The 8,027-nt window shown below is 38.4% G+C and overlaps 1 pseudogene across 1 annotated transcript; it reads right to left on the bottom strand.

Moving 5' to 3' along the window:
* Positions 1–4,906: 4,906 nt before the first annotated feature.
* LOC104654527 lies at positions 4,907–7,723 on the bottom strand (annotated as a pseudogene). Its single transcript, XR_746856.2, has one exon. The product of XR_746856.2 is annotated as an NEDD4-like E3 ubiquitin-protein ligase WWP1 pseudogene (transcript).
* Positions 7,724–8,027: the final 304 nt, after the last annotated feature.

Below are 8,027 nucleotides of genomic sequence, written 5' to 3'. Positions count from 1 at the left end.
CGTATCTTCATTGTATATATTTAAACAAGAATTCGCTAAAAAAAAGGTGGCGTGAAATTAATATAACTTTTGAATTAGCATTGAGGAGTTTAAATTAAGACTGTAGAGTAAATTGTGGCAATTGGATTATAAGAAATTCAAAGACTAAAATGATGTCTTATTCTTATATCATGTATTTCATAGTATAAAGGAAGTGGTTAATATGTGCTCATTAAATGGAATTAAAAATTTAGTACTGAAAACATTTTCATGATCCCAGATCACTAGGAGGATATTTCAGATGTGGTATCAAGCTGGGTCTATTTATAGTAGAAATAAGAATCTGTCTTTCTAGTGAAAACTAGTAAGAAAAGGTCCTAATGACAGCATTTATCATCCAACAACAATATGTTGGTCATTAAGAAATTACTAGCTTCTTTTGTTTCACTACAATCCCTAGAGGTACAGTGTAATTATCAGTGATTACATATGATAAAGCTGGAACTTCAGAAGTCAGGTGATTTGTGGAAGATCACACAGTGAGTGGCAGAATTAGGACCAAGTCACAGGTCTCTAGATCCAAATCTCAGGTTTTTAGCACTGCACAAGCTTTTCCCAAACTGCTGTCTCAGGACGCTGATCCAGGGAGTACCTGCTGTGTGCTCCATTATCCTATTAGAAAGTCATGGCCTTGGCCGGGCGCAGTGGCTCACGCCTGTAATCCCAGCACTTTGGGAGGCTGAGGCAGGCGGATCACGAGGTCAGGAGATCGAGACCATCCTGGTTAACACAGTGAAACCCCGTCTCTGCTAAAAATACCAAAAAAATTAGCCAGGCGTGGTGGCGGGCGCCTGTAGTCCCAACTACTCGGGAGGCTGAGGCAGGAGAATGGCGGGAACCCGGGAGGCGGAGCTTGCAGTGAGCTGAGATAGTGCCACTGCACTCCAGCCTGGGAGACAGAGTGAGATTCCATCTCAAAAGAAAACAGAAAAAAAGTCACACATATCAGAATGTTGAATATGCCAACGCGTAAAGAAATCTGCTCAATTTAGTTTATCTTGGGGTAGAGAATATTAAAATATCAAAATTCATTTTTTAAAAATTTAAGAATTTATTTACAATAACTTAAAGAGTACAGTTGAATTGTTTGTAACTCAAAGGGTAAACACCTGAGGGGATGGACACCCTATTTTTCATGATGTGCTTATGTCACACTGCATGCACGTATCAAAACACCTCATGTACCCCATAAATATATACACCAACTATGTACCCTGAAAAATTTTAAAAATTAAGAAAAAAATAAGAATTTAGTTAGGCCTATTTTTTTCCTTGTGAAATAAATAGCAATTTTATTTACTTATAAGCTCATAAATGCTTTTTGGAAAGCCATGTCAAACCAAACTGGTCTACATAACCCGTTATACTACTTTACTAGAAGGAAATGAAATTCATTTGCTGTTCTTTTATTTGGCTCTCAGTGAAATATTATATAACCCCTCACATAATGTTAAAACAAAACTGTCAAGAACATAAAAAAAGAAAAAATCTACTTGCTCTTCACTTTATATCTCCGGAAATGTTTTGGGTTTCCTCAGTGAGGGTTTTTTGTTCATAGATATGATCACCTGTTATGTGCTTTACAGGGGAAATGAGGTTTAGAATTGATGAGCCAGCCACCCTCCTCCCAGTCTTAGAGGTGAGCACTCTGATCCTGGAAAGGTGATAGGACTTGCCAAAAGTAGTTGGTGGAACTGAGCTTCTCATCAGGACTTTTGTTCCATGTGATCTGTTATAGTATGAAGTTTTTGCCTGACCCAACCTAGGATATCGTTAACAATGAGTTCAAGTTCTTGTGGGAATTAAGGATATGAGCCTCTTTTAAGAAAATAAAATATGCTGGCCAAGCACACTGACTCATGCCTGTAATCTCAGCACTTGGGGAGGACGAGGTAGGAGAATTGCTTGAGGCCAGGAGTTCAAGACCAGCCTGGGCAACATAGTGAGACCCTATCTCCACACACACACACACGCACACACACAAAATGAAAAAGAAAAAGAAAATTAGCCGGATGTGATAGTACATGCCTGTAGTCCCTGCCACTTGGGAGGCTGAGGCAGGAGGATCACTTGAGCCTGAGAGGTCGAAGATGCAGTGAGCTATGATTGTTCCACTGCACTTCAGCCTAGGTGACAGTGACGAATGAATGAACAAATGAAAGAAAGAAAGAGAGAGAAAGAGAGACAGAGAGAGGAAGGAAGGAGGAAGGAAGGAAGGAGGAAGGAAGGAAGGAAAGAAGGAAGGAGAGAGAGAAACAGAGAAAAGAAGGAAGGAAGGACAGAGAAAGAAAGAAAAAGAAAGAAAGAAAGAAAGAAAGAAAGAAAGAAAGAAAGAAAGAAAGAAAGAAAGAAAGAGAAAGAAAGAAAGAAAGAGAAAGAAAGAAAGAAGGAAAGAAAGAAAGAAGGAAAGAAAGAAAGAAAGAAAGAAAGAAAGAGAAAGAAAGAGAAAGAAAGAAAGAAAGAAGGAAAGAAAGAAAGAAAGAAAGAAAGAAAGAAAGAAAGAAAGAAAGAAAGAAAGAAAGAAAGAAAGAGAAAAGAAAGGCAGGAAGGAAGGAAAAGAAAAGGAAAGGAAAAGAAGGAAAGGAAAGGAAAAAAAGGAGGAAGGGAGGAAGGAAGGAAGGAAAAAAGAAAGAGAGAAAAAGAGGAAAGAGAGAGAGAGAGAGCCAGCAAGCTAGCTGCTGAGAGGCACAGAAAGACAAATTTTATAAGGACCCGCCCTGAAGTGAACATTTCTATTTATTTTTCTCCCCTTTCCAGCCAGAACTACAGGTCACCAGCGAAGGTCAGAGGTAGGCAGACAGGGCAGCTGATGAAAGAATGGAGGAAAATTCTGTCCTTTTGTTTCAGGACTAATTTGGAAGAACACGGTCATATAATAATATCCTGAAATCTTGTACTTTATTTCTGCTGGGTTTCTAATTCAGTTAAGTACTATAGAGATGTATTAAGATTTGGTCTTTTTTCTTGAAACCATTTTGTAAATTTTAAAATAAGACAATTAGAAGTTGAAAATTTCACAAACAAAATTTACTGCAAAAACTATCAGGCTTAGATCTCCTAATAGTTTCCCATTGAAATTGCTCTGTTTATATAAAATGATGAGACAGAGTACTTATCAGTAACTGATACCGTCTCAGGATCTTTGACTAGTCCCACTAGTAAATGCCTTATTAATTTCAACAAAATATGACTTCTAAAGCCAAGAAAAATAATTGAAAATACTACACAATTATGTGATAAAAAAGTTATTTCCAAAAAATATGCAATGTATTTAAACACTGCCAGCATGATATACATGTGTCTATGTCAGTGTAATTTCCCCTGCTTTGGTACTATTATTTGAAAAATTTAGCTATTATAGTTTGTTGTTGTTGTTGTTCTGATCCAAAAGAGAAACAAAAATTCAGGCATGAACTAATTTTATTCCAATATGGAATTGATGAATTATGCTGGTTATGTGAAGTATCTATCTGAAATATTAAGTAAGAAAAAGAAAGGAAGGGATAATCTTTCTCATTTTTGGAACAGAAGACATTACAATTTATTCCAGTTTTCAGTTCTTCCCATTTAGTCAATCTTCTATCCATCCATAAGTACTTTGATTCTACCCAATGTATTGTTTTTATCCTTTTTACTGTTTTGTGATATCTACTTATGTTGTTTGTTGGCGGTTAATCTTTCCTGCAAGCCACAAAGCACCATAAGATGTTATAGAATACCTGCAAAATGGAAGCTTCAGCCCATCTATGCCTTGCAAAGTTGTAAACATAAGAAAAGAACAGCATTGAATTCCAGAGGCTGATACATGTCATTTTTTATATGCTTATTTAATTCAGATAAATAGAACTGTTATGAATTTGAGAGGAATGAAGATGTTCAAACACTAACAGAAAATCATTAGCCTCGTATTAGAGCATTCAAATGCTTATGTAACTCTTCAATCCATCTGGCTTCATAAAACCACAACTTTGAACACAAAAATAGTGGCAGAGTTCACACTACCTTATATATGTTCCTCATATATAAGGCATCCATTTATTATTAATTAAATTGGAAAAAATCACAGATTTAAAAACAGTACAACAGTGCCTGATTCTTTTTAATTCCACAAATACCTAGCATCTCAAAGTAACATGTAAACAAACTCCTATGCTGCTCAATGAATCCTTCCAATTTCCATAATAAACGAAATAGTATCGGATCTAGTATATGACTTTCATGTATAAGTTATGGTTTTATACATTACTTTGACAATATTACTGATACAACAGAGAAAAATTTTCAACTGTTGTATTTATTTAAAACAAACTGACAGGTTCAAGCACCTGTCTTCAGAAAAGCCAGCAGCATTTTTTTTTTTAAACATACTTAAAGTAAGATTTGGTCTAAGCCCTTAATACCTTCCTGAACAGCCATGCAACTAAACACCCTCAGGAGATGTTACATAAGGGAGAGAAGAACATGGAGCGACTTGCACTTTTCCCGCTAGATAATATTAATAAGGTAAAGCAAATCCAGATCTTTATGAATGAACGGCTGTCATGTTTAATGCACTTGGAGCTCTGTAAAACTAGAGCCACTATCATATATGCTTATATAGATATATATGTATTTTTAATAAAGTCTCTCACTTGCTTCAGAATTTGAGGATGATCTTTTTCCTGGTCAGTCATTTCAAGAGAAACAATAAATAAAGTAGAAAAGGATGAAATGTGTTTTGCATATTTCTGTGGAAGAACGGAAAACATACTTTGAGAGGTTCAGAAAATTCACTGTACAGAATGAACAGCTTATATACACTCTCTGTGCAATTTTTCTTGGCTGGGATATTTAAATGCAATAGCTCCTCCAAAACAAGAAGCCACATTCATTCTTGTCCAAATCCCTGTCTCTTCTATTGCAAAAAGAAGAAGTTTTTCCTTTCGTTGTTTGTAATTCTTATATGGTGGTAGATCCAAGTGATTAAAACACATATGGCTTCTTGGCAACCAAGTGTCTCTGCCAACTTTTTCAGTGCAAAACTTTTGAGGCCCATGACTTCCCATGAGCTCAGCAAATCCTCCTAGAGATAAACGGCAGGTTCCAGTGATGAACTGCAATGGTAGCATTCTTACTTCATTGTCTGTCTCTTTCACGAACTGCCAAAACCAAATGATTTGCTTGCTGTTTCTTGTGTAATGTCGATAAACATTATTTCTGTGCCAATCTGCCAAGTCAGCCTCCTGCATGCCACACAACATAACCTCTAATTCTTTTTCATCGAAGTACTGCAGCCACTGATGAGGAAGAACTTCATTAAAACCATCAAGGAAAGTTTGGTCTGTTCTTGTACTCCTCGAGAAAAATGCCATTCTGTCATTAAACTAATATATTCATCTTTGTTCTCCTCAGTCACCAGAATATTGGAAACTCCCAACTTCAGGTCATGTGAAGTAACTTTTCCCCAAATCTCCATGTCAACAGAAAAGTACATTTCTAAGCCACATTCTTCAATGTTGCTATCTCTTATCCAGATAAGGGAGCTATGAAATTCAGTATCAATAGATTCCAAATCCTTAATAGTAAGTTTTTTACTTAACATACGCTTGTAGAATGGTAAAGAGAAACCAGTATCGATAAACTTTCCATGAAATAGTGCCATGGCAATAAAACTACCAATGAAACAGAAGTACGAAAGATGGTCTGGATTAATGGCAGATGCTGGATTTGTCCGCAGACAATAGTTGTTCTTCCCCACATACTCAAATAAGCAATACATTGCGTTCAAAACTTCATGCGAAAGCAAGAAAAGCTGTTCTCTCACTAAGCCACCATAATCAAGTCCTTCTTCTCCTGTAAATATTACATATAAGCGCCTCCTCAAGTCATAGGGTTTTAATGCCATAATCTGCTAGAAGGAATCTTCAAACAATGTCTGCTGGGACAGATTGATCTTTACATGACTGGGTAGTGCATTAGACTGGCATAAATAACAGAAGTGAGCAAGTTTCCATCTAAAGCTGTGTTCATAAGCAATTTGTGGACCACCTTTAGTTACAGATGACTTCCCATTGCGAGGATCTTTGAATGTTGTTGTTCTTGCATTATGATCAACAAAGTACCTCGCACCTTCATGAGTATATCTAATTTCCCAGCCTTCTGGCAGAGGTTCTTCATTCTGTAAGCCTTGAGTTCTTGGATCTTCCCACTGGGTTGTTTTTGTGTTATGATTCACAAAGTAAACCCTGTCTGTTGAATCCACTCTTTTTTCCCAGCCTGGTGGCAAAGGTCCATAAGGGTCATTTTCTGCAGCTAACATTGAAGCTGAATAGAGGTATCGTTGGTTAAACTGTTGCATAGCTCCCTGCAATTGGTTCTGCTGAGATTGCCACTGTTCAAAATTTTGGACTGATTCCATGGTAGCCCGCTGCCACGTTGTTGTTCTGGTGCTATGATCCACATAATAAACTCTTCCACGATCATCAACTCTTCTTTCCCAGCCTGAAGGTAAAGGTTGTGGTCTCTCCCATGTGATAGTTCGAGTATTATGATCCACATAATAGGTTCTACCGTGAGGATCTTTTCTTTGTTTCCACCCTGATGGCAACGTTTCTGTGTTGGCATTCCCAGCTTCCTGCCATACAGGATCTATACACCCATTTGGCTACCTTGATTTGGCTGCTTCAAAAGTAGAACTACTTCCAGAATTAGAGGTGTCAGGGTCTAATATACTTCTAGATTCAGATCCCAATTCTGCACTGGTAGAAGGAATACATTCATTGTTTTCTGAGGAAGTCAGTATTTCTGGAACTGGAGGATCTTCAACGGTAGTACTAGTGCAATTTGGAGACAAGGCATTTTCTTCAGACACTACTGGAATACCCGTGACAGAAGCATTATCCGTTGGTGCAAATGAGGATGATTCTCTATTAACAGTGTCATTGGCAGGCTCAGATGTGAGTGGTTTTGGAGCTGGTGTGTTTTTGGGTGTGGCAGCAACCCGAGATGGAGATGAAGGTATGTTGTCTCCATTAACTACATACGAGCAACATGAGTTTTGCACTAGAGTGCTTGTAGGTACATGATTATCTATTCCATTCGTGCCTTCAACAGCCAACCTGGCAGTTGTCCTTGCTGAAGGCTCTCCATTTTCACGTAAGGCATCACCATTTTGCTGTATTTCTATGGTTGGAGATGAGCTACAGTTTGTTATATTTTCTTGCTCAATCACCAGTCCACCAAGCACAACTGTCAACTCACCAGTTTGTGCTGTGCCATTCTTGTTTTCCAAGGAAAGTTTTAATTATTCTTTGACTCTTTCCAATTTTCCGTTGTGTTTCAAATCTATCGTTGCATTTCCTAATAAAGCATCTGCTTTTAAAGCATGATGACTCCAAACTCGAAATTCCAACGTAGTCTGTGGCGTAACATTTACAATTAGCTGTTCATCCCATTTTGGATTAGAAGAACTACTGGATTTTGCTGTTTTCCTAATTTCTCCATCTACAACTACTTCTGTATATATTGCTGTTTCTAACCAGTTCTTTCTTCTTTCAAGTTTGGCGCTAGAAACAGTTACCTGTAACTGCAACCTTCCAGTGTGATTATTACTAGTATCAGACCTTGGTGAAGCAGTGGCCATGTCCCAAAATTCAGCTAAAACTATGTATCAGGAACTGCTAGACACTGGGGATACAAAGATGAGTAAGACATGATTCCCTGTTTCAAGGAGCTGACAACGCCGGCGCGAAGCTGTGGGCTCCCGGCAGCCCGGCGCCCACGGCAGCGGCAACTCCTCCTGCAGAGGGCGCCCTCGCCCTTCCGCGCCCAACGCGGCGGCGGCAGCCTCTCAGAGCCCGCACGCAGAGCTCGTCGACACCTGACTCTCCCCCGACCCCTACCCCGGCCCTGATTTGCATTTTTCTGATGATTAGCGATGCTGTGTTTGTGGTCCACTTGTATGTCACATTATTCCATCTGTACTTAAATGAGCTCCTGACGCAAGGAAT

The sequence above is a fragment of the Rhinopithecus roxellana genome, chromosome 1 (genome assembly GCF_007565055.1).
Source record: "Rhinopithecus roxellana isolate Shanxi Qingling chromosome 1, ASM756505v1, whole genome shotgun sequence".
In the NCBI taxonomy this organism is placed as follows: Eukaryota; Metazoa; Chordata; class Mammalia; order Primates; family Cercopithecidae; genus Rhinopithecus; species Rhinopithecus roxellana.
Note: the sequence above shows the minus strand (reverse complement) of the source record. Positions and strands in the feature narration are given on the sequence as shown.